The sequence below is a fragment of the Mixophyes fleayi genome, chromosome 6 (assembly GCF_038048845.1).
Source record: "Mixophyes fleayi isolate aMixFle1 chromosome 6, aMixFle1.hap1, whole genome shotgun sequence".
In the NCBI taxonomy this organism is placed as follows: Eukaryota; Metazoa; Chordata; class Amphibia; order Anura; family Limnodynastidae; genus Mixophyes; species Mixophyes fleayi.
This window is the reverse complement of record NC_134407.1, coordinates 28748672-28776371: the sequence shown is the minus strand read 5'-3', so window position 1 is coordinate 28776371 and position 27700 is coordinate 28748672. Positions and strand designations below refer to the sequence as shown.

Here is a 27700-nt window from a genome sequence, read left to right as displayed (position 1 = left end):
ACTTATATAGCATTGCTCATTAGGCGCCTGACTCATAGTTGAGGCGAAGTGGCGAAGGAGGGGCGTTGGGGTATCAGGAGGGTGGGGTGTTAGGTATGTTAGTACTAGGAAAGCAAGGTAGGGGGGGGGACCCAAGAGACTAGGATTCTCTTGACTGTAGATATAGATCTTAGGAAGAATGTTCATAGTGGGCATTCCAAAAATACCATGTGCTGCAGAATTTATTGGGTCATGTATTATGATAGTAATGTATTCCAAGTGGGGTACCTGCCATACTTTGCCATTAAGAGCCGCTAATGAGGGAGGCCTAGCTGTTGATGGCTGCAAGCAGGGGTGTAGGAACCGGGGTGCAGAAGGGACAATTGCCCCCCCTCCCCCCAGGATTTCTGTTGGGGGGGCAAAGCTTGTGTTTTGTTCCCCCCCATAAACTTCTACACAAAAGTGAATGGGGATGAATGGAATGAAAATGGGGATGAAGCGATCACAGCTTTATTTGAATTCGCCAACTGTTGTCCTTTCAGTTTACCAAAAAATGAAGTTCATGTTTGTTCTGCGTACATTTACTTCTTGCAAACGCTTTTTTTTTTCTTTCCTAGAAGCCCCTCTCATTTTGCTATCACAATTTGCAGTAAGCATTAGCAGACACACGAGCTCGGGAAGCTGCACTTCCCATTGATTATTCTTGTAAGTTGTACGACATTGGTCCAGAGAGAGCAAATGATTGCGGACGGTTTACAACATTAGCAGCTGTCTCATTGTCACCATAAGCCCTTCCCCCCAATACACACATGATCACAAATCACTGAACGCCCTATGAAACCGTTCCCTCCAAAATCCATCAATCCCCCATTAACCTTCTCCTCTACATTCTATCATCATTTCACCCTCCCAGTACCAAATAACATTTTCATCCACTCTGTCAGCTCCCATAATTGAAGATCTTCCCACACAGCACCCACCACCCTACTGACCCAGTAACACCCCCACTCAGCACCTAATAACCCTCCCACCCTGCACTGATTAACCCAATCATTTCACCTTACCAGCACCCATTAACACATTCACTCACCCTGTCAACACTCATTCCCCATACACCCACACACACATACTGTATACACACACAGACATTATATATATATATATATATTTCATAGTTGTTCAACAAATGAACAGACCAGCAGACCAGCACCCCAGCAGCCAGGAAAGTACACATTGTAATAGAGAAAAATAGAAAAATAGAATATCACAATAGTGTGTGATATATTTTTTGATTTTTCTTCTATTAGATTTTGTATTTTTCTTACCGCTGGTGCTGGTCTGTTCATTTGTTGAACAACTATGGATCCTGTTATTCGAAGTATGGGCTATGCACAGCTTTTTAAGTTTTGATTTATTGTGAATTGAGTGCATCCTCATGTATATATATATATATATATATATATATATATATATATATATATATATATACACACACACACACACACGTGCAGACATGATACATGTACAGTAACATGATTATGCAGTCTGAGGGCGGGGCTTATGTGATTGACAGGCTGGGACACCGAGGAGAGGACCTGAGGAGAAGTGAGGGTGGCCAATACACTGCCTGCATGTTCCATGTCACTGAATGCAGATAACTGACAGCCAGGAAGGTTCTTCTGATGAGCCTCCAAACCTCCCCTCTCCCCTCAATACCTCACTGCACTGCAGCCACTGTCAGTGACATGGAACATGCAGGCAGTATAGTGGCCAGCCCTTCTCAGGTCCTCTCCTCCTCCCCTGCTCCTCAGAGTCCCAGACACCCATGACTCAGTCATGGTACAGAAAAGCATTACAGTTTTTTTTTTTGGCGGTCGAAGTACTGAGTCACTGACAAAGCGACCACGGATCAGTTCCATTAATTCAAGACAGGAAAGCTCGGAGTCAGACCCTCACCCTGACGATGATCTCCATGTAGTGGAAACACCAGATGAAGGTGAGATATTGGTAAAATTAGGTCTGTTCAACATGGAAAGTTATATGTACTCAGCAGCCGAGAATCAGTTAAAAAATGCATTTTATTATAATTGAATTGTATTTATTTAAGTAGTAATAGGTTATTTGCAATTTATAGATTACATTGCTGCTGTGCTTTATCTATACCTATAGTAACATCATGACTGACTGGAATCAAATATATATGTAACACCCCCTTCTGTATTATGTGTTGTGATGATGTATATACATTGAATGATGTAGGTGCTTCTCACCTCTTTGCTTGGTTTTCAGTGCCTCTACCTGACTCGCCGCTTTCTCTTCTGGGGGGGTGTTCTTGAAATTCACCAGGGGAAGATTCGGTAAACCCCCTGCCCAATACTAACACTCTCTGACACACTGTGCTGCAGAAGCCAACCAGCCACATTTATTGAACTGGAACCACTAAATGCAGCTTTTGTGATTTTATAGAAAACTAGACTTTGGTATAGTTTGAAATAATAGTGTGATCATAAACAATGATAAGACAGTGTGGATGAAAGTAGAATACCAGGTTAACACAATAACTCTCAACAAATCAATAATATCAACAGCATAAGACATAAAATTTAATTGTCACAACCTTATACACTGGAATAATATATCAGTATATTCCCTTACTGGCTCCTGGTACTGGAAATTATCTCAAGGGGTGAATGTATATATATATTTACTTATATCTATACAATATACTGCCAAACACACACACTGGCAGCACTCAAACACAACACACAGATGGAGCAGTGCACTGCAAGTTGGGGCCCTTCTGTATGGATGCCAGCATGGCATGGATGCAGCATGTGTCCAGTTTGCAGCTTTTAGGGGTTTTTCAATCATTCTTGCCAACTCTCCCGGAATGTCCGGGAGACTCCCAAAATTCGGGTCGGTCTCAAAGACTCCCGGGAGAGCAGGCAAGTCTCCCTCATCCCACAACTGCCTTCCCAAAATGTTGCGTTTCGCCGTGAATTGCGTAATTTTTGGCCCCACTCCCCACGCCAAAAGGATGCATTTGGCCGCACCCCCCCTCCTGCCCTCGACTCACGCCCCTCTCCTGGACAGAACTTGCCGAAAGTAGGCCAGTATGCTTTCAATCACTTGTATCAAAGTACAACCAACAGTCACAGTATGCAAACCTTACTGTAGCAACAACTGTAAAATCCCCTGCTTGTATCCTTGCTTAATCCTGGGACTTGTAGTTCCACAACTTAAGTTTAACACCATCTTTTTTTACTTATCTGCACCAGCGTGGGTCCCAGGATCTGAACTTGATTCCCTCCAAAATGGCTGACTTTTGGCAAAAAAATTGCAAAATGTCCTTCTTCAGAGGTGCATGCAAACCTCCTCCTGCAGACTGTCTGTCTTTAATATAAATTACTTTAGTATGGATTTAATACAGATTCATTTGTTTATTTATAAAACTGAGTGTTCCGTTCATAAACATTTAATAAATAACCTGTATTGATGATGAACAACTATTCACTTTACTTTTACCCTGAATTTCGTGCGGTGCGTCCAGTAACAAACATGAGATATAGCAATTTAAATTTATAGCACAAACTATAACTAGTGAGGCAGTGACTATAGATTTAAAAATACTCCAAATCAAATAATATTAGGCTATCAAAGAAATCTGAATAAAAACTAGATTAATGACTATGGAAAGTGTAAATTTTTAAAATGGACAATTGAATTTATCGTTATCTTTCTAACAGCTATTGTACTGATTGGTAGTTAATATTAATAATAATATTTATTTAATAATGTATAAATATTGTTTTTAGTAAAATAAACTCCTGAAACACTAACAAAAATTAACATAGGATTGGAAGTCTACGTATATCTACAGTCACTGTTATAATTGTCGTAAATCGAGATACCAAGTGCAAGGAAAAGGGGCTCCAAGCTGTATAGTAGTCCTTGGCCTTTTGCCCCTCCATGAAAATTTTCATTCCTACACCCCTGGCTTCAAGTAAACATTTAGCTGCACAAGCTTGGCTGTGTGCATGAGCGTGTTGGAGGGTCCAATTTAGCCAGAAGACAATTATCCTACCATTATGCCTTTGGAACATTGAGAAAATCACAAAACAAAAAAGAAACTAAATCGAACGCAGGTAGAACATACAGACTCCGCAAAGATGGCAGCTGGGGTTGAAATCCTTTGCCTCCAAAAAGTGGAGATGTTTCCCATAGCAACCAATCTAGCTGTCATTTTGTAGAATGTACTAACAAACAGCTTTCTAGTAATAGTTAAACTAATTAAAGCAAATGGGTGATTATTCACTTCTGTCACATATTAGCAAAATAACCCAATATTGCAGTTAAGAAATATAATCAAAACAACAAGCTTAGATTTTCCTATCCATTGAAATATTCATCATCATCACCATTTATTTATATAGCGCCACTGATTCTGCAGCACTGTACAGAGAACTCATTCACAGAGAGAGAGATAGATTTTTTTGGGGATAGCAGCCAATTAACCTACTAGCATTTTTTTGGAGTGTGGGAAGAAACCGGAACATACAAACTCCACACAGATAAGGCCATGGTCGGGAATTGAACTCATGACCCCAGCGCTGTGAGACAGAAGTGCTAACCACAAAGCCACTGTGCATTTCTTCATCATCAATTCCGCAGTGCTGTACAGAGAACACACTCATATCAGTCCCTGCTCCATTGGAGCTTACAGTCTAAATTCCCAAACATACACACACAGACAGAGAGAGAGACTAGGGTCAATTTGATAGCAGCCAATTAACCTACAATAGCAAAAAAAGCAGGAGAGCGCTAAGCTTAGATAAAATATAAATATTTAATACATTATATTAATATTGATAAAAACATGAAACATCAATGGCATTACTCGTGGAGTTGGATCAATGTAAACATCAGGTGCAGCAATATATATTATAAATATCTCAGACACTGTATCTAACACGGTCCAGATTTTGCATATGATGGTCACAAAACTTCAAAACGCTACTGTCCAGAGAATGATAATAATATATGATCACCACTGGTTTAGGGTACAATATATAAAGTGCTCCTAGGCTGCTCCACACCAGCTGTGTGTGAATAAACATTCCAATGATTGAAAACATAACAAAGTGCACATAGAGTAGATATTGGAAGTGATAAAGATAATACTCATCTGTTTCTTCAGCCAGCGATATTGAGAAAAGATGTAGAGATCAGTCCCACAATAGATCCAGTGGTGTGAAGCAAATACCTCCTGATAACAGATGAAGAAGTAACCTAGAGGTTTTGAAACGCACCAAAATCCAAACTTCACAAAGTATGCCGCCAATACACCACATATCACCATAAATACTGCATACCACCATATACACTGCACATCACTATGTGACCTACTTGGTGAAGTTTGGAGTTGGTTTTCAGCCGATGATTGCGCCAATGGGACGATAAACGACCATTCGGCCCGGTATCACCTTAGTGTGTACAGTGAAACGATGACCGCGTCACAGAGTATCTCAGGCTGAAGGTCACCTGCAGGTATTTGTGCTGCTAAACAAGGAGGCACAGAGTCTAACACGCCTCTGGTCTTCACCAGGGACCCCCGCAAGAGAGTTTGGGGTTCGCTGCAAGAGACGTGCAGGTCGCGGCCCTCCCAGATAGCTACCGGCGAGGTGAAGGGTGAACAAACGTAGTCGTACAGGCAGTGGTCAAACTGTGCAGGCAGGCGAAGTACAGAGGAGCAGGCGAGGTCAGAAGGCCAGAAGTCAAAACCAGATAGCTGAGAAAACGCCAAAGGATTATCCAAAGCAGAGTCAGGGGAAGCCGGGTCAGTACACAGGAAATCAGGCAGAGGTTTTTAACAAGTACAGGAGTGCTGGAACATAGGGAGACCTAGATACTCTGGCACCCTAATGGTGCTAGAGCCTCCCTAAAATAGAGAACACAACTGTGATTGGTGGACAGTGATTTTGGCGGTCAGCTAGGAAGCGGAAAGAAGCGTCTCGTTGCCGTAGCAACGGACGCACATGCGCCTCTAGTGCCGGTCCCAGCAGGCCAGAGCGGAAGCACAATAATAACGGAATGACGTCCGTCCCTGGCTGAAGGGGACAAGCGGGGACGGTGCCTGACAGACCGATGGTCGTTCCAAAGTCATCTCGTTGAACGAGATTTTCAAACTGACTTGAAAATCTCGTTCAGCAATGGAACGACATTGTTGCAACGCGGCAGATGAGGGGGGAACGACAGATGAGGGGGGGAGGCAGGCACACATACCTTGGAATGCAGGCTGAGAGCATGAGGGCGGATCCCTGCTGTGTGAATCTCGATGCTTAACAGGATTTTTTTTTCCCCTGTCTTTTGTAAATCGCTAATCGTTTATTCTTCCTATAGTGTGTACCTAACCTTAGCTGTGCAATGTTCTCAATCTCACATTATCTACATTAGCCGGGGAATAATGGGTGGGAGCTGGGTAAGTGACGGATGCTAGGTAACAGTCGGTAGCCCTGTTTCCCTAATCCTGTAAACCCTATTTTGGTATTCCTAGTGTCAGAGGCAATGTTTCCCTTTATTCCTGTTTATATGAGATTCGGTGTCCGCAAGCTCTTGCTAGGAGCTGTGAACACAAAGGCTATTTACTTGAATACAAAAAACTGAGCACTTAGAGGTCAGCAATAATACCATGTCCTCATCCTCATCAGATATACCTTTAAAAAACATATTTGGGATTTTGTTGAAATTCATCCAGTGACTATGGTTTGTGCCCCTCCAAAGTTTATTCAACAAATGAATGAGAACACAAGTTTCACAACCATGGTTTTTAAACACATGGGATCTGGCTACAACCGAAGATAATGGAATAGAATAAAGTTGTTGAGACTGACGGCACAATGCTGATACATTACATGTGATCTACAGTATGTGCTAAAACTGGACCCTTGTTTCCCCACTAATCCCCATCTCAGTAGACCGTGTAACCTCAGGTTAATCAATGCCAATGACCTTTTCCTCCGATCATCTTCTGCTGAGTCATAACCTATTGTTTTGTAGCATATGTGGAAACAAAACAAGAATGTATCCTTCTTTACTTCTGTATCCAGCTATGTTTTTCTTATTTGGAAGCAATATAGTGAATTTATTACTACAGGGTGAAAGAAGTTTGAAACTTTTGTCTCTCTGTCCTACTCGCTGAACTGAACACTGTCCGCAGTAGATCAACGTAATGACTATTGGGCTTACATTGTTACAGGGAGGTTTTATATTGTATAGTGTCCGTTTATTTACAGCAGTTAAATTACAGTGGAGGAATAAAAAAAATGACTACTGATTGGGCGTATACGAATTCCACATTCATATACTGTACAGATGAAGAAAAGCCATTGTTACTCATCAATCAGCATTTTTAAACTGTGATACCATATCTATAAAGGGTGCCTACCATCTGCTATGAGCAGAAATGGGGGGAGGAACTTAATATAAATAAATACTCAGATCAGGGTTATGGTTGCTAAGAACTCTATATGTGTGTGTACTAAAGAGAATTTGTACAAAGTACTTTATAGTTGGTACATGGTCCCCCACCCACCTGCACGCTATGTATCCTGCTTCATTAAAGTCATCCTGGAGACTCTGTGGACATGACGTTCGTTTCACCATATTTGGTGGTCTTGCCCCAAGATCATGAGATTCTGGCGAAGTGTTCATAAGCTGATTCATAAAGTTACCACCATGACAGACGTTGACAGATACACAATGGCACTGATGGGCCATATACTTAATGCTGCTAAATGTGCAACTGCAGAGACCTGAAAACAACCAGAACCCACTGCTCTCCCAGCGGTGATACCAATGTGAATATATCATGAGTATTATCAATGACCGCCCTAACTGATTTCGTGCCATTTGAAGCCCTTGGCTTCCCACCATGGGACTGCTTTCTAGCCGAGTCTATTACCACAGTGTTGACGACTTTTATGTCCTGAATTGACCGACCATTTGCTATTTGCTATATTGCATATTGCTCAGTGCTGGATCAGACATTCCCTCCCCTAAGTATCCCAAACTAACCCCCCTCCCTCTACATCCCCCCTCTTTTCTCTTCTTATGTTTTTTTACCTGGCTTGTATCGCTTTTATTGTCATTTTGATATTGATGTTATACTGTAAAAATGCTGTAAAATTCAAAATAAAATATGTTTTGTTTGTTTTTTTGAAAAAAGAGTGCCTACCTTCATAGATGATAGACAAACTCACAATCTAGTTTGTAAGACCCTGGACCAGGCAGACAATATGACGTGTCAAATGTGATTAGGTTCCGACACTGATTGGATCCAGGGTAATTTCATTTAAGTTGAATAAAATTTTCGCTTGGTGGATAAATAAATAAAAAGCATACTTACCTTGTATGCCGCGTTTACCAGTCATGTTGCATGTTTATGTGAAATACGTCTACCTTGTTTGTACTACTGCCAAATTTTGTGGTGCCCTACAAGCAAATGATGATAATAATAATAATAATAATAATAATAATAAAATAGCAACTACTTATACCCACATTACTTCATCTGATACATCAGAGCTGTAGTATAACATTATTCCATCTTTTAGCTGTTGTACATAGCCTCATCTTTATACGCACTTTGCACCTTTCTTTTACACTTTTGGGGAGCACTTTTCTAGGCATACTCCAAGCAATATTATAAAAAAATTAAACAGACTATCACATGTGATAAGAACCATAATAATGTCCATCGCTGGTAGGATTAGTGTTTGTTATAAACCAGTCAGTAACTGACAAGTAATTGGACTCATGTATGTTCATAATATTTTGTTTTTCTGGTTGTTTTATGTATGTTCATATACACTAAATTACCCTTTATAACATTTTGAGGTAGATATGTATCTCTTGCTAGAATGTTCGTTCCATTGTCCTGTAAATCTAGTGATTCACGAATCACAACAAAATGCAAATACTGAATATGATTCAATATTGTGCAGTATATTAAGTTGTTTCCATAACGCCTAACGATAAATGTACTTCCTATTTCACCAACTAACCAACTTTACCAAATCATAAATCCCTAAAATGTAAAGAAAATTCTACTAAAAAATATACTAAAATGAGTTGTCTGTCTGTAACTGCTCTGTATGTAGAGTGGTCCTTCTAACCATTCTCTCCAGCAAGAGTGTTGGGTAGTTGGATTGCTGTCTTCTTGCCTGACGTCCAAATCCCATCTGCAGTGCAGGAGAGGGAGAATGCAGTAAAGGGGCTCTATGTCCCTACCACCCACATAATCATCTTTGCACAAACAACTTATGCGAACACGCCATGGGGAACAAATGTCCAGCAGTTGGACTAATACAAAGTAAAATACCAGGCACACCAATACTCCGAGCTGGCGGATAGCCACAAGAGTAACCATGCAGCATAAAGTGAAATCATTCTGGTAGCAGATGGATGGGGTCATGAGTTTGAGTCTTAGTCAGGGCCTTATCTGTGTGGAGTTTGTATGTTTCCCCTGTGTTTGCGTGGGTTTCCTCTATCACTCCAAAAATATACTAGTAGCTTAGTTGTCTGCTTGCAAATTTAAGTGTGTGTGTGTGTGTGTGTGTGTGTGTCTGTGTCTCCAATCAGGGCCATCTTAACAACATTATGGGCCCCCGGGCAAAGCAGTGCACCGGGGCCCCTAGATATAGATATATAGATGTATACAGATACAGATAAGATATAGATATATAGAGATAGAGATAGATAGATGTACTTGCTCAGTGACCCTTGTAGGTTTTTTTTGCAGGTTTTTTTCTTTTGCAGGATTATTTATTCTCATTAAGTGCCCTGCATATGGGGCCCCCTTGCCCGTGGGGCCCCCGGGCAGCTGCCCATCGTGCCCAATGGAAAAGATGGCCCTGTCTCCAAAGAGGCAGGGACTGATGTAAGTGACAAATATTATCTGTACAGCTATATTATATTTCTTTATTATACCTTTGTTATAGTGTGACTTGTTTATTGTATCGTACTGTTCTACCCTGTACTGTCCTACTGTTTGTATCCTGTGCGGCACTGTGGATATTTTGTGGCGCCTTATAAATAAAAATGAATAATAATACAGCGCTGCAGAACTGGTGGCGTTTTAGAAATAAATGATGGTGATTCTGTGGCTGTTTCAAATGTGGTGGCTGACCGTGCTTCTGCATTATAATAGCCAGACACACTTTCCCATCATCATCATCAGCTATTTATATAGCGCCACTAATTCCGCAGCGCTGTACAGAGAACTCACTCACATCAGTCCCTGCCCCACTTGGGCTTACATTCTAAATTCCTTAAAATACACCCACACAGACAGACTAGGGTCAATTTGATAGCAGCCAATTAACCTACCAGTATGTTTTTGGAGTGTGGGAGGAAACCCACAAAAAACAGGGAGAACATACAAACTCCACACAGATAAGGCCGTGGGCGGGAATCGAACTCATGACCCCAATGTATGAGGCAGAAGTGCTAACCACTAAGCTACCGTGCCGCAATAGCTGCAATAGTTATTCCGCTACCTTAGGTATGACATGTTCCCTGCACCACTAGGATTGAAAGCTCATTTGGGCAGGGTCAACTTCACCTCTAATTCATGCTATTACATCATGTTAATTATTTGTATCATGATCCCCTAGTAATATGTATACAGGATAATTATAATATTGGTAATAACAGTTACAATCATATCCGCAGTCACCATCTCCCAAACATATTAAATGTCCATCACAATTGCACATTTTACTCCATTAATTATAGTCTCACAGCCGGCATAATCATGAATGGTACCAAATGCACAGTACGACAGTTTAATGCTACAGGCAGCGCTAGGAAATGGTGGAGTTAAACAGCTATTGAAGAAAGATTAAATTGTGCTTTGTATGGAGAAACTAAATCTAACCCAGAGTCTGCATGTTACTGGAAAGGAGTTTACAGCAACAAGCACAGTCTAGATGTGCAGAACCATAACACGGCTTTCATGGCATCTTGGCTTTCAGTGCCGTCTGCTGCACTCTTTCTGCCCTCTCCCTGAAACCTGTTAAACCTTAACATCAACAGCCGTCCTGTAATATGGTCAACACTTTTAATAACCAGCAATTGACCTATATAGACTGTTCTCACCCCACTCATTTTATTCTCTGCTGCTTACATCTAGTAACCCCGTAACCATTAACATTTATTGTTATAGCACTTTACCATTGAATAATATTCATCAGGCTAATTAAACTACTAAACCTAAATGTCAAGTTAATCCATTATGGCTGGCCTGGCCAGCCTGCGGCTCTCCAGGTGTTGTGAAACTACAAGTCCCAGCATGCCCTGCCAGCACTCAGCCGGCTATCTACTGGCACAGCAGGCTGGGGCTTGTAGTTTCACAACACCTGGAGAGACACAGGTTGGCCAGACCTGTATTATGGGAAAGGTATTCTTGTAATATTCAGCATTTTATATACAGCAGGCCTGATTTAGAGCATTAAGAAGCAGCTGCACACTGCGTTTCCACATCTGCATTTTGAGTTGCACGCATATTAAGGTACACACAACAAAAAACAATAAATCTAGCATTAAATGCGTCCAGAGAAAAGGTGCATCAATCCTCAGTAACCCCAAAAGTTGAACCTAGTTAATGTTCAATCATCTCACAATAAAGTTACTTAAAGATATCCAACCCAAATATGAGGCTTCTGAAAGGGACGTCCTTAACCAGCATCTACATGCCCTTCGTATACTGCACCTGTGCGTAGTGCAAATTATCCACCTTCTCAAGCTGCAAGATACCTGCAAATCTAATTACAGACACAAGTTGCGTGCTACGTAATTTGACAAATGTGGTTGAAATCCCAGATGAGTCCATGGTTTTAGGCTACGCATGCAACGGTCTATCCTGCCCAGTATGTGTAATCGTCCATTTGATGTACATAGTGCCTCCTTGCCATCTTCAGTTGATGCTGCCCACACTGGCAGATCTTGTTGTTTGATCTGAATAGAAAATGTGTATCCAATTTGGCAACGCATGTGGATGGCCAGAAAGCGAAGATCCTTTTATGGTGATCAATCCAAATAACTGGAACCCAAGCAGTGTAGTCGGCCAATGGGCACACAAATACAGGAAGATTGTCATAATTGGATGGCCAGATCTCAAAGCTCAACTGACCCTAAGTGATGTTGAACCAGTTTGGCCATAATGTACCAAATTGGCTGAAAGGATCCTTCTAGTAAATAGTAATAACTGTTGAAACGGTCAGACTCACTGATTCTCCTAAATGGATGATAGAGCAAGTTGCATGTTCTGTTTTTGGTCTGTAATTCATTGAGACCTTCATGTCAACCAACTAACAGTGACCCTGCTTACAGCCTTCCTTAGCGCTCCGTCCACCGCACTGTGAGGGAGAGCTGCAGCTAAATAGATGTAGTGGTACTGTCCTTGTACACCTTCAGAGTATAGAATATTTAAATGTGTACGGGACCCTTTCAAATGATTATTTTAGTGTTGTTTTTAACTGCTGTTAGCAAAGCTTGTGCATCATAAGAGACTTTTGTAAATAAATATAATTACATGTGGCTGAACAGGGAGGTAAGAAAAGTAATAAGCAGAAGAAAGCTTTTAATTTAAGACTAAAAGTAATTATTTAACTGGTATAATGGTATCATTAATAAGAGAGACTAAAACAAATTTAGAAAAAAAGTAATCCTAACTGAATAATGTTTCTTTATTTTTTAAAGACATCAGTGTGCAAAATGAAGAATGATGATGTTGACCAATTAAACTCCTATACAGGCAGGCAGCATGGGAAGGCTGTAGGCTCAAATCAATTATTTTCTTCTCTGTTCACCTCAGAAAAACAATCAATTGAAGATTCTCCTGATGTGTTATCTATAATGATTTTATCAAAGACTGATAAAAAAAGAAGTCCCGATCAGCAGCCGATTCATGTGTACATACTATACACGTTTTACAAGATTTACCATTAGATCTGTGCTCTTCATCTGTCATAACCATCGGCTGAAAAGATCATGGGGTATATTTACTAAACTGCAGGTTTGAAGAAGTGGAGGTGTTGCCTATAGCAACCAGATTCTAGTTATCATTTATTTAGTACATTCAACAAAATGATAGCTAGAATCTGAGTGGTTGCTATAGGCAACATCTCCACTTTTTTAAACCCCCAGTTTAGTAAATATACCCCCATGACTCTGTAAACTCCTATGGAGATCCTGATCCTGAGTGCATACACAGTGCAGGATTGGAAGGACATCGTTCCATCGTTGAATGAGATTTTTAGTTCAGTTTAAAGATTAAATGAAATGATATGATGAGCGATGGAACGATAATCACTCATCGTTGAAGTGTACACACTAATGCAATATTGGACAGAACAGTCATTTATCGGGTGATTGGCTCAATAATCAGCTGGAACCCCTGTAGTATAATCTCAGCCTAATACTGATGTCTACAGAACATTGTATTTTATAGCTGTTAATTTGATAAGTTAAGTAAGTTTTAGTGACTAAATTGGCATATGTAAATGATACACCCCCATTTCGGGGAAAAGTGCTGTTTTATTCTTACAGTGTAATGTGATCTGGTGCTTCTCTATACACAAAGACTAATGTTTTACAGCGTCTCATTTAATGTAGATGTCTCGTAAAGTTGTTTTTTTTGTCTTGCGTTCTCTTTCCCTTTGTTATGTAATTCAGCTGATGAAAGGGAAAATGCTTGTCTCTCTATGTTTCTGTCAGTGTCTGGTGGGGCGCTATCTGCATATCTTTCACTAGGGCATAAACCACAATGTCAGGGAGAGTTCTTATCATGTGAGCATCAATACAGTGATAATCGGACAAGCTGGGATGATTTGTCTGTACAAAAGATGCATTTACCTCTACAAACATGCCAGTCACTACTTGGGAGTTGACTAATTGACCTGAAACTGTTTGATTACAAGATAATTCAGTGAAGGATTGTATTTTTCTTGTCATCTGCTGTGACTGTTAACTTTTATTTTCATGTTATGTGACCCATTTGCTTATAAGAAAATCTATGATCAAAATACTTGTCAAATAAATATAAGAGTCTATTTATAGAATCCAAGAATTCCCCAAGGTAACGCTGACCCAGGTGGTAGTGGATCTTCTATGGCCACAATTGAAGCTCAGAGGAGAGAATGTGAGTCTGTCAGCAGAACATGACAACGAACTGGCCAAAAGAGATCGTCTTCAGACCCAATTTACTAACATGCTCATAAAAGATCCCATTCATTTTGATCACATTTTATTATTATTAATAATAATTGAATTTATTTATAAGGCACCACAAAGGGTCCGTTGCCCTATACATAGGGGGTCAGAGCACAGAGTCAGGAGTAACCCTAGGGAAGAACAACAGATTACACAATGAGCACACACTAATGTGTTGTAAAGTGCATAGAGGGGGAGAACAGAGAAAACACAGGGAGAAAACAGGGATTGTGCCAGCGTGAAGCAAGCCTGTACCCAGGAGTGTGGATGTGAGAAACAGCACTATACACTAGGGACTGAGAGTGTATGTCAAAGGTACGGGGGCGGATAGGATAGTGTAGGCAGGAAAGCACGAGGAAAGAAGGCCCTGCTCATAAGAGCTTACAATCTAGAGGGAAGATCAATATCACAAAGAGGGTATCACTGAGTGGAGGAGTAGGTGTGGGGGCTTGACAATAGGGGAGGGCTGGCAAATTTTAGCCTGGGGAGCAAGACTTGACTCAACAGCCTATTTTGAAGGAAAAAAAAATGCAGGTGGCCAAGTGACCCAGCCTAAGGTAGCCTACTAATGACCGGCCGGAAGGTAGATGCGCCCCCAGCCAGCCAGCCAGCCAGCCCCTGCTTGACAAGGAGGATGAGATAGGAGGAGGGCTGGTAGGCTATGATGTAAAGATGAGTCTCCAGGGTATATTTGAAGCCTTGGAAACTAGTGTATAATCTAATTGAGCGTGGGAGAGCGTTCCAGAGGTGGTGAGAATTCTTGGAGGCAGGACTGTGAAGAGGTAATCAGTAGGGAGGTGAGGCGGTGGTCATTGGCAGAGCGGAAGAGGCAGGAGGAATTTGGGGGGAAATGAGTTTGGAGATGTGAAGATCACTCTTGTGGTCACACATGGTGATAATGAGCCATTCGGCTAGCTTAACTTTTTAAGATGCATCATAACACCACAGGTATTTCATTGGGTGAGATCTTGGGTTTGGCTGGTGAGCAGATCCAGCATTTTGGCACAATAAAGTCCTACAGAGATTTCCGCTAAATGCTGCAGCATTTCCTGGCCATTCATCTTGATCTTGACTATGACGTCACCACATGAGATATAGAACTGTCTATCAACATGTCTAACGGGATAAAAAAAGGTGTCTAGAAACCTACACAAATGTATATGTGTGATATGTATATGTGTGATATGTATATGTGTGATATGTATATGTGTGATATGTATATGTGTGATATGTATATGTGTGTGATATGTATATGTGTGTGATATGTATATGTGTGTGATATATATATATATATATATATATATATATATATATATATATATATATATATGTGTGATATGTGTTTGTGTGATATGTACATGTTTGTGTGATATGTATATGTGTGATATGCATATGTGTGATATGTTATATGTGTGTGATATGTATATGTGTGATATGTATACGTGTGTGTGTCACTCACCGGACTGTGAGTGCTTCTTCCCGGACATTTAGGAACCGTGGCCGTCCTCCATCCTGAGGGACTGCGCATGTGCAGCCCTTTCCATACCTCCAGTGTATGTTCCTTTAACTAAATTGGCAGATCAGGCAACCTCCCTATATTAAGCACCTGTGGTCAACACCACGTTGCCTGATCTTGGAGTCTCATTCCTCATGAGTCTCTGAAGGTGTTCCTGTGTTTCCTCGTTTATTCAGCCCAGCTGATTCCTGTGGTTTCCAAACCACTTCTACCTCTGTGGTTTCCAAACCACTTCTACTACTGTGGTTCCCATACCACTTCTACCATCTACTGTATCATCGTGACTGTGAGCTGATTCCTATCCGCTGCCTCCGTGCACTACAGTCTTCTAATCACTTCAACTCTACCATGTATCATTGGGACTGTTAGCTGATTCCTATCCGCTGCCTCCGTGCACTACAGTCTTCTAATCACTTCAACTCTACCATGTATCATTGGGACTGTTAGCTGATGCCTATCCGCTGCCTCCGTGCACTACAGTCTTTCATTCACATCCACTCACCTGTTCATGATTGTGACTGCCAGCTGATTCCTATCCGCTGCCTCCGTGCACTACAGGCTTCAACCTGCAACTCGTCTGTGTTTCATCATCGTGACTGCTAGCTGATTCCTATCCGCTGCCTCCGTGCACTACAGTCTTCAACCTGCAACCCGTCTGTGTTTCATCGTGACTGTTTAGCTGATTCCTATCCGCTGCCTCTGTGCGCTTCAGTCTTCAGCCCTTGTCAACTCTCCCGTGTTTCCTTGAGTCTGCTGCCACTATTGCTACCCGCTACTCTCCGTGATCAACTGTTCCAGTTCAACTCTGCTCCGGTGTCCCATCGTTACTGCACCTGCTGGTTGCTATTGGCTACCTCCGTGTTCCCGCAGAGACCCGCTGCTGTTACTTCTCAGCGCTACTCATCCATCTACTGCTGATCCGCTCTCCACGCCTTCCTGTGTTCCCTGCTGGTCTACCTACCTGTGCGCTGCACCTGCTAGACCACGGCTTCAACCATCCAGGGACTTTGTATCCTGCTGGCCTCCTGCCCTTCAGGTATCTCTGCACTCCTGTCTGACTGCCTTCTCCTGAACCACGGTATGCATACTTCCCATTGACTGTGCTGTGTATTGCATACCTTGCTGGACTGTGTTGGTTCTCCTCTGGAGTGTACTATCCGCTGAGTCTATTGCCATCATTGACTGTGTTGGTTCTCCTCTGGAGTGTACTATCTGCTGACTCTATTGCCATCATTGACTGTGTTATCTCATGCCGGATTACTTCAAGAGACTTTCTATATTGGCAGTGTTGTTCAGTCATTTATACATTTATATTGTGCATATTACTGTGGATCAAAGTCAAGGTGCCCGTGTATATATTGTGTTGCAGTCTCTCCCCGTGCACCTCCTCACATATATATTCAGTGGTACAACTTGCTAGTGGCAGACCACTGACTCCTGTTTACAGTTTCACCTGTTCCAGTATCCTCTCACATAGCAGTGGTACAACTTGCTAACGCAGACCACTGACTCCCCGGATACCTCCACTTGGATTCCATTCCTTCACTCAGACAGCGGTACAACTTGCTATCCGCAGACCGCTGACTCTCATCACCTCCTCGTTTCTGTTGGACATTCCTCCTCACTATAGCAGTGGTACAACTTGCTACCGCAGACCACTGACTACCTTCACGTGTCCTTTGTCCATACAGTTCCTCGTGTATTACTACCTCCATATTGCCAGTGCTGCTAGTCATAGACTTTCCTGAGCATCTCATCATCTGCTATTTCCTGTTCCGTGATCACCCTGCTACCAGAGTACCATATTACCACCTATACTGCTCTGGTAAGCCTATCACCTGGTGATCCCTGGGTAAAGACTCCTAGTGCCCGTGACAGTGTGTGATATGTATTATCCATATTGTGCCAGTAATTCAGGTGCATTCATCTCCTACCTTTTGTTTTTTCATAAACCAACAATATTATTTTTTCTACAATTCTCTATTTTTACATTTTTTTTTAATTTAACATTTATCACCCTGTATATTGAATAGATGGACTCTTTGTGGACTTTTGTGGGGAGATGGGGTTAAATATACAAAATAGACCATATTCTATGTCATAGTAGAGTCTTGATATTTAAGGGAGGGGGGGGGGGAGTGGCATATGCAATCCTCTGTCTACTCCTGAACCCTAATACTGCATTATCTGTCTGACCTCACTGCTGTATACTGACCACCATAGTAAACCATGATAGATGCTGGCCATGACATAGCTGCACAGTAGAATGTATCTTATCTGTATACTAGATGTAACGCCACTCGCCAGTCGCCATTCCTATACTGGGTTTTATAAGTTAATATAAAATGAAGTAGAGCATTTAAAATGCAATAAAATGACATTATAAATAATTTCAATAAACTTGTCACGTCAGGGACTGTAGGTCATCAAGGTCCAGTGCAAAGGTCCAGCTGCACCGGGCAAAGGATAAATTAAGTCCAGTCTTATGACCCACAGAGTTTCACTGTGGCCCCAGCTGTAATTGGTAAGGACTGGGGCCACAAGTGAGGTTCACCAGGACACGAAGCAGAGCCTAAAGGCTGAGGCCGATGGAGTATAGGACAGAAAATGCCGACGGGCAGTGATATGATATGTAGATGATGTTATTCCTTATAATACACAGGTGTCCTTAATGAATATTAATCTAATGACCTCATTGCTTATTACTTATGCAGGTTTATAATTACAGGAGTATATTAATATACTGTGTTCACTTATGACCTTGGTTTTAAACGGTCAGTGGCTATAAACCTATCACGGATTGGCCTAGGTAAGAATCACAAAGACAGGGACAATTACACAGAACTGCCTGGCCATCCGGGTAACACAGGGAGGAAGAGTATCCCTTGTATCAAATGTCTCCTTGCAGTATTTCTTGAATACAGGATTAAACCAAACATAGGTTTCTTAGGACAGAAGTTTGTGTTGGAAGATAAGTTTGTGTTTGTGATATATTGTTATACAAACCAAAATGTTGCAGAACACAGATTTTTTTGGGGACACCATGGAATACTGTACTCCGATACCCTTACAATGAAGGAGCATGCCACATAGTACGACAAAGGGTCAACAAAAATGTTGTAAAAATCTTCCTCAGTTACTAACAGGGTACATTTGGATGGTCACACGTGGTGCAAACTGGTAGATTGTTTGGCCCTGAATTTTGTTTTTAAAGATCTTTCTGCTCTGAACTTTGTAGGCTGTTGTTTACCCCTCTTATTGGATCTCCAAAGCCATACCTGGTTCTGTACACTTTTGGTTGTTTATTTTTTTTAATATATTTAAAGTCTCGTTCACACAGTATAATTTTGTTATGCAGATGTACGTTAAACATGACCCGATACCGATATTTGTCTAGATCCCTGCCTGAGAAGCAGCATGGTATTTTCCTTTGGAACTCTTTCCCCCTGCAGGGTTTCTGATACAGACCTGGATGGAGCCAGGAGGCTGAGAATAGGGGCAGTAATAGGTGTAGCAAAATAATGACTCTTTAGTGTTTAGTAGCTCTTTAGATAGAATGGTACATTACTGGCCTCGTAAATGTTATTTATCCTATGGTCTATTAAACAAATGAACAAAGTCGTATTGGCTTTGCAAAGATTTGCATTTGATGTCAATAAAACTTTCCACCATTGCTGTTATCTATTACTAAGCTACCCATGTGATTGGTGAGGTCGGTATTTCGGAATTAACACCTTGCTTTGCACCCTGTACCTGTCCTGTACTATGTAAATGGCTGTGTTATAGAGGAAGGAAGCTTGATCTTTATTAAAGAAGAGGCTTTCAGGCTGTGTCCTAAAGGTCAAATGGAGACTCAGTGCAAATGACCCTGTTTCCAGACAGGCTTATAATGGTTTCCTCAGACTTGCGCTCTACAAAGGGATGAATAAGTGTCAATTGCTCACAGCAAGTGTTATACTGCATGGCTGTTAAGGAATAGGTATACCCCTAATTTCTGTCAATGACAGGAAATCAAGTGCCCTCCAGATTGAAGATCTCGTCTTTTGAAACCAACCTAGCCGCTACACAAGCTGTGTACAAACATAAACATTGGCTTTCTTCTTAAAGGAGCATGTAATAGACACAAGACAATGGGAGAAAAGGTCGTCTTTATAGCGGAATCTTTGGAAAAGGTGAACTTATGAAGTGACCCCCTTTGGATAAAGTATGGTGTCTGGGACCTCACTGTGTCTTGATATGTGGTGTGGTATTGTAACAGAGATGACATAGATAATTACATTTTAAAAGAGAAGATCAGTCGGTGACTCTACCAACGGAGCTCTGTACACTTGAAAGCTAATCCTCCAAGGAGAGGCAAAGTTTTGCTGATAAAAGCTGCACAATATGCTTTATTTTATTCCATTTGCCATACCTCTACTTATTTTAAATGAGAGTTATAATTTAATTCCATGACAGGAATGTCACGCAGCGCTAAGATCATAGAGTTTATCTTAAACCGCTTTATATGAGCTTACAATCTAAAATCCCTTACACACACACATGCGTCCATTTTGTCAGAAGCCAGTAAGTTTTGGGATGGGAAGAAGCCCATACAAACATGGGTAGAACATATGAAAGGCACACAAATAAAAGCCCTGGTGAGAATCAAACTCATGACCCCAATGCTGTGCGGTAGCAATGCTAACCACTGTGCCACCATGCTACCCATACACTTGGTCTGTACTTTTTCCAAAGTCATCAATGGAGAGTTCCGTACTTTCATGTCACAAAGCTCTTGCGGAATACTTACACTTTACAACCTATGCAAATGGCCCTTTCTAGCCCCATCCCTGTGTTTACCAGATTCAAAATATGTCCACCTGGGCATATATTCTTAGTGTGTATACTGTACAGCGTGATTGGGTGACCAGAAACTGAATGACACCATTCATGACTATCTTACGGGCACCATGTATTACATATGTCTGGTTTATCATCCTCCTGTAATGCAGTGTTGTGTACACGAGAACATGATAGGCCAATGTACCACAACTGGATGCTAAACCATCAATGAGTTCTATAAGGCTGTAATTAACCAACTCCTCTGTCCAGGAACCTCTGTGCGCACCGGAGGCCTGTGTGTAACATTTGTGTATTGACTTACGTTTCTATACACCTGGAGAAGCGAGGTGGGCAAGTATAGACTAAGTACAGTAATGGTGTGTCCATGTAGATGCAACATCATTAGATGTGGATGTATGTGCAGATGGAGGGTGCTAAAGGGTTGATACAACTATACGCAATGATGATGAGCAGCACTAGATAGCCTCCTCGGATTGTGTACTTAATTAGTGCCCTGGCTTTATTATATGAAGTCTCGGCTGTCTAGTCACATCACTTAATTGATATTTACATTTGGATAACTGCAGGAAAGAAGACTCCCAGCTTATTAGTAAAGAGGAAGTCAACGTATATTTGAATTTAATAAGTATTTTGTATTTCATTATATATTTGAACTGGACTTTTGCATGTATCAATAACTTTCAAAGCCTTTCTCTCTTGTATATATGACGATTCATTACATTATTATATTGTGTACAAATAGGATAATGCGACTTTAGCATTTACTACTAACACTGTCAAGCCGCATGTCTACACTATGGTGGGGTGAAAGCTCACACACCTGTTACACCTGACTTATGCCAGGCATGATGCTAAGGTCTATGAACTAGAGGCATTTTGAGATGTGTTTGACTCCATGCAAGCAATGAATTATATATTTTTTTGTTACGCATGATTTTTCCTAGCTGGCAATAAGGGAATAATATTTTTGTGTTTGCATGTTTCTATGAGAAATAATGTTTATGTTTAAATATTGGCAATGATACGTATATAATTAAACGAGAAGCTATAAGGCTTTTCTTCCTAATAAAATGACGTTATAGTATTTGGCTGTTTCATATGTTGGGGGGTGCCTTTTTCTTGGTAGATTATGGAATTAACTTCTCATGTCACTTTATTTGTGCAAACTAATTATCGCACAGGAAACAAATCTGATATTATTGTGCAAATAAATGATAATTTGAGATAAAGTAAGTGTGTTTCTCGTCTTATGTCCAAAACTTGATGAGTTACATTTGCAAGGCTGTATTGAGAAATCTGGGACTGCTTCCGTTTTGAAGGGGTTAATTATAACCTTGCCATAAAGATCAGGGGAAAAGGTCAACTCTTCAACTTCAGAGGATGAAGTGAGATGATGCCATCCTGACCAGTACTAACCCTATTAACAAGTGTTGGCTGCTTCAGACACTCATTAAACCTCCCCTGACTTCTTGCCATCAGAGGCAATTTCCTTGAAAGGGGCAGGTTCATACTCCTTTTTTTTTCTTATATAAGGATGTGAAAATGACCCAGATGAATAGAGCGGAGGGGACAGAATTCACACACTCCCGTTTTTCTTTGTTAGACCCTTGCACCTTTTTTGAAAAGGATTTTAAGTCAACTTTTTGCATTCAAGGAAAAAAAGGAACCAGTCCAGTGGCAGAGTGTGATTTCCTTCATAAAATCATTCAGCTTTAACTGGGGAAAGACAAACAAACCGTTGGCTCAGGCAACATTCAGAGATCAAGTTAAAACTATTTGATCCACCACCAAAACGTCGAAGTCTAGTTTTCCATCCATATCCTAAAACTCATAGTGCCTCAGCAGTTTCCATCTTGGGTGGGTGTACAATGTTTTTTGCTGTGTTCCTGCTGATACATTTAATCTAAATAAAGATCACAGTAATTACACTTCTTAAGGAAAATATAGTTTGATGTTTGGATTATGGTGGATGTTGCTTTAGAAGAGGGTTACACTTGGATGTTAGTGCCTTTTGCATTCGATGGCCAGTTTTGTATCGTATATAGTTTTTGCTGTATATCATTATAAATGTGCTCTGTGTATATTATTATTGTTATATTTTATTTCGAAAGCAACAACGTAATATGGTGTGCTGTACGTCCAGGGCAAATACATTGTGCGCAGTGGTATTAGAGCAGAAGGTAAAGCTTACAATCCGAATGGATAAAGGCACGTTTTGCTCTCAAGCAGGTGCATTTAAGGATGGCAGAGTCCCAGGAATAAGGAGAAGTACATTTATTGTACAGAATTAGAGGAATTGTACTTTGCAATGTTGAAAAGTCTGAATATTTTCAGAGACAGCAAATTCTAGGGGCAAATCTTGGGCCCATTGTATTGGACTGGTGAAGCAGCATATGAGTCCAGTAGACTTTCGTATAATAAAGTTGGTCGATTTATCAAACCTTCTAGAATGGAAAATTGGAAGAGTTGCCAGTAGCAACCAATCATATTTTAGCTATTATTTTCTCAGGTGCTTAAAAAGGATAGCTGGAATCTGATTGGTTGCTATGGGACGTCACTTTTCCTTTTTAGAAAGTTTAATTAATCTGACCAATGGTGTGTACCATTGCATCATAGTGCTGCTAGCTTACAGGTCATATCTCTAGTTGTATTTGCATTACTTAATCTAAAGATTGATGTTTAAAATTATTCTCACATAATTGCTGTATGCTGTAGAGCAATTCACAACAGGTTGAATGAAAAACGTTTTATTTCTTTCATATTTTAGCTAAATTTACAATGTTTTCAAAATGTGCAGCCCACACCCACCTAAAGCTGCATTACCCCCTAGGTATGACGCAGAGCATTATAGCTCCATCGCCTCTTCAGACCTCAGAGGGATGCTCCGTGCAAATGTTTCCCCCCTGGCTCCATGGTTTGTGTGACAGCCCTGGCTGTGTGACGCTTTGGAGGGGGATGTGAGCAGAAGGTCTAATTATAAGACAATCACACCCCTGTTCTGCAGCTATTTTAAAGTGGTGGATAAAACCGGGGGCTTATCGATTATTTTGGGGAATCTCTATATATTACAATTATTTTTCTTGGTTCTTCTTGACAACAAATGGGATCAGTATTCCCACAATATAAGCAATATATTTTACCAAATTCCTGCTGGGCATTTACCGCAACTAAGTACACACATATATACTTAAACTGCTTGAACTTACTTTAAGTGAAAGCTATGTTGGAAAGTGTGCTAGTATAGGTAAGAAATCTCCCTTTTTTATTATCCCCCCCCCCCCCCCCCCCACCAAGCACAGCAATGACACACAACCTTTTCATGCAGAGTGCATAGATCAGACTGTTTCCCTTCACTTGAGTTGAAACATGAAAATACATGTATAGAAGTAAAAGTGAATATAGTACACAATCATTAGCACCAAATGGGCCATGACTGCAAGACTCTGCAATCACGGTCTGCTTGGGGAATGTTACTAAGAATATAGAAACAGCAATTGTTACAGTGATCTATTTATCACTCTTTTGTCACGCATTTAAGAAGCGTTCACCTTTAATTGTAAACAGTTTGGGTGAGGGCACCACTGGAGGAGGTTTACACATGAAGAGCTAAGAACTATATTAGTGAGCACAGTTATCTACCTAATAGTGAGCAGTTATCTACATTATAATGAACACATTTATCTACCTTATAGTGAGCCCAGTTATGTACCTAATAGTGAGCCCAATTATGTACCTAATAGTGAGCCCAGTTATGTACCTAATAGTGAGCCCAGTTATGTACCTAATAGTGAGCCCAGTTACACACTTGGCAAAGATCACCAATAGTACACTTTTTGAACACTTAAGGCCTCATTTGTGGTTGGGCATATGCCTGTATTTGTGGCATAAGAAACAGATTTCTGCACTGCTCAAAAAATGTGTCTGTATCGAGATTTTTGAGTACAGTTATCTACCAAATTGTGAGCACAGTTATACAGAGGCGGAACAAGCGAGCTGTAGGTCCTGGTGCAGGGAGGCGGGGAGGAGAGAATCTGGGCCCCTGACCTTCTGCATCTGCCATGCAGTGGGCCCCATTATCTCCATGGGCCTGGTGCACTGTACTTGCTACACCAATGGTAGTTCCACAACTGCAGTTATGTACCGAATTGTGAGCACATTTATCTGCCAAATAGTGAGTCCAGTTATCTACTGAATAGTGAGTCCAGTTATGTACCTAATAGTGAGCCGAGTAATGTACCTAATAGTGAGTACAATTATGTACCTAATAGAGAGCCCAGTTACACACTTGGTAAAGAGCACCAATAGTAGTAAGTGTTTTGTAAGTGTAAGTCTGGGCACACTACAGTGTTTGCAGCCGTTTATCAGGGCAATCAGACGATAAACGACCAATTGGCCCAATATCGCATTAGTGTGTGGGCTGCAACGATGAGCAATTATTGTTCCTAACCACATAGTGTCTTTGAAAGAGATTTTTATACCAGACTAAAACTCTCGTTCATCGCTGAAACATGTCATTCCAATCCTGCAGTGTGTATGCACTCACTATCAGGGTCTCCATAGAGTTTACAGGGTCATGATCTCGTCAGCAGATGGTTATGACAGGTGAAGAGCACAGATCTGAGGGTAAATCTTGTAAAACGTGTATAGTGTGTACATAAATCAACTTTTTTTGTTATCTATCAGTCGTTGATAAAATCAATACAGATAACACATTTCTGTAGTGTGTATCCAGCCTAAGCTGAGCACAGTAAGGGTATGTTCATGTAAGTGTGACATGCAGAGACCTGGACCCATTCCCATATGCCCATCTTAGAAGGAGTATTTCTCGCGGCTACCAGAGGGCTGGTGTGATGATACATGATGCTGACGACCAACATCAGCACTTTCTAGCTGCGTTTTACTGGCTGCTTGTTTATTTACCTAACCAGCTGATAACATATTATTGCCCTGGCGTTAAGTACTAAGTTGTTTCATTTTCACATTACTTATTTGTTCTTTCTATTTGAACTACTGCAGGAAAGAAGATTCCATTTGGATATTTACCAGTGAAAACAATGGATGTGAAGGTGTTTGTAATAAATTTGTTTTATATGGTGAATGCATCTTTATTAGTAACTCAAGACACTACTCTCAATTGTGTATATGACACATCTGTTATATTATTGTATTGTGTACAAATATGGCATTGCAAGTTTTGTATTTACAATGAACACTTCCAGTCCACATCTGTCCCCTATCGTTGGGCATAAGTATACACACTTATACAGCTGATGTGTGCCTGGAGCAAATACTACTTGTAAATAATACTTTTAGTTGTACCTATTTTGAGATCTACGTCCCACTCAACATACACAGGTAAGTGCAGTGCCGATTAAAGGAATGGAGGCCCCTGGTCTAAGGGGGCCTCCATTCCCAAGTGAGCCGCCCCCCCCTGTGAGCCGCCTGCCTCCCCGCACCACAAGCGCGCCACTTTCCTCTTTCTGTTGTCCTGTCAGTGTTGTCCTTCCGCGGCGCGCTGTTAGCTCCTTACTGAGGAGATCTCGTGAGAGTGAGACTCACGAGATCTCCTCAGTAAGGAGATTACTGAGGGCCGCGGAAGGACATCAGTGACAGGCTCAGCAGCATTGATCAATAACGCCGCTGAGCACTGTCAAGGGCCCCCTGGATGCCCGAGGCCCCTGGGCTGTAGCCCAGTTAGACCTCAGGTTAATCCGGCCCTGGGTAAGTGTGGCGTTTTCTTTTTGTGTATGTCCACTTATACGTACATAATACATCCAATTGTAAATCAGGCATTTGCAATAGAACAGAGCACCCGCAGTAGCGAGCACATGGTCAGCATCCACCTGCCTGTCAGCGCAAATTTTATAATGCTGCGATATAGTCTGGGCAGGCGAGATTCTCTTGTGAAGGATAGTGTGTCCGACCTGTACTCTATACACCGGCGTGAGCTGCAGATTTCTGAATAAGAGGAAATGATGGCAGCCCCCCCCCTTCACCTGCTGCCCCCAGCTCCTTCCTGCTTTATTGTCAGATTTCTTAGGTATAGCTTGTAACACTTGTTTAAAAAGACATCTCTTTCTTTGATTACATGGATTGTTTTATTTATTACTGAGATTAAAAGTGAGGTGCGTCCCTTTTGAAGATTAGAGGGCCACACCAGGCGGCCCCCGGAGTGTGTCAGGTTGCCCATCACTGTTCTACAGCATAAAATGGACACTTGAATTCTAATGTTTAGTACTATTCCCCATTACAAAAAAACACTCATCACCTCTATGAGGAAGGAGAGGAAACACCTTGTTCAAACATTTTTCTTTTATCAAAGTGACTAAAAACAACTGAACTACTTCTCACCTTTATTTTGCTGCCAAAACCTTGTCATTTCATTTACTGTCGGTGCGTTTGCTAAATTTCTGGATTATATATATCTGTATCCAGTTTTCAAGAATATAAAACAATTAGAATATTTAGCTAGACAAACAAATGGTGGGAGGTCCTGTTCATTGTTATTACAATATATTTAAAAGTTGTGTTTTTATGTGTAGTACTTGGAGCAGCTTAAAGTTTTCACCGGAACCTTTGAGTTCACTGGACCTAAGGTCACTCAGCAACTTCATATATCAGAAGTCAACAGGAGAACAAATTAAATAGTGATTTATGTCACATAAACACCGTGCTATGTGTCTAGCATACTGCTTTTGGCATTAGTTTAGATACCATGTAAGAAGCCGCTTAAACTAACATCCATCAAGGTGAAAAATAATTATTGTTTGTGTCATACAACACCTGTTTTTACAGCATTCTTTAGCTCGGTTAAACTGAAGACATGCTGAAACTCTCCACTGAATTTCATGTCTGACAGGTGCCCTGGGGCAATTGTCTCTATGAAACACCTTCACCTTTGTCTTTTGTTTACTTGTTTTGTTTGTTTTTTTGTTTAGCATTCCGTTTTATGTTATGTAATGTTCACCAAATTCTGATATAATTTTTATAAAATACATCGTTTGATTTTGCACACAAGTGTTCAATGTATTTGTGTGGTAAAAAGCCATAACATTAAAAAGACGAAGCTTGGTGCAAGTTCTTGTTTCTTTT

At 41.0% G+C, this 27700-nt stretch overlaps 1 long non-coding RNA gene across 1 annotated transcript; it reads left to right on the top strand.

The window, feature by feature from the left end:
* The first annotated feature begins 1675 nt into the window (after positions 1 to 1675).
* On the top strand, positions 1676 to 25989 carry LOC142160220 (uncharacterized). The gene is made up of 3 exons (XR_012693103.1): positions 1676 to 1975; positions 9779 to 9916; positions 25625 to 25989. It is a non-coding gene; the product is annotated as an uncharacterized LOC142160220 (long non-coding RNA).
* Positions 25990 to 27700: the final 1711 nt, after the last annotated feature.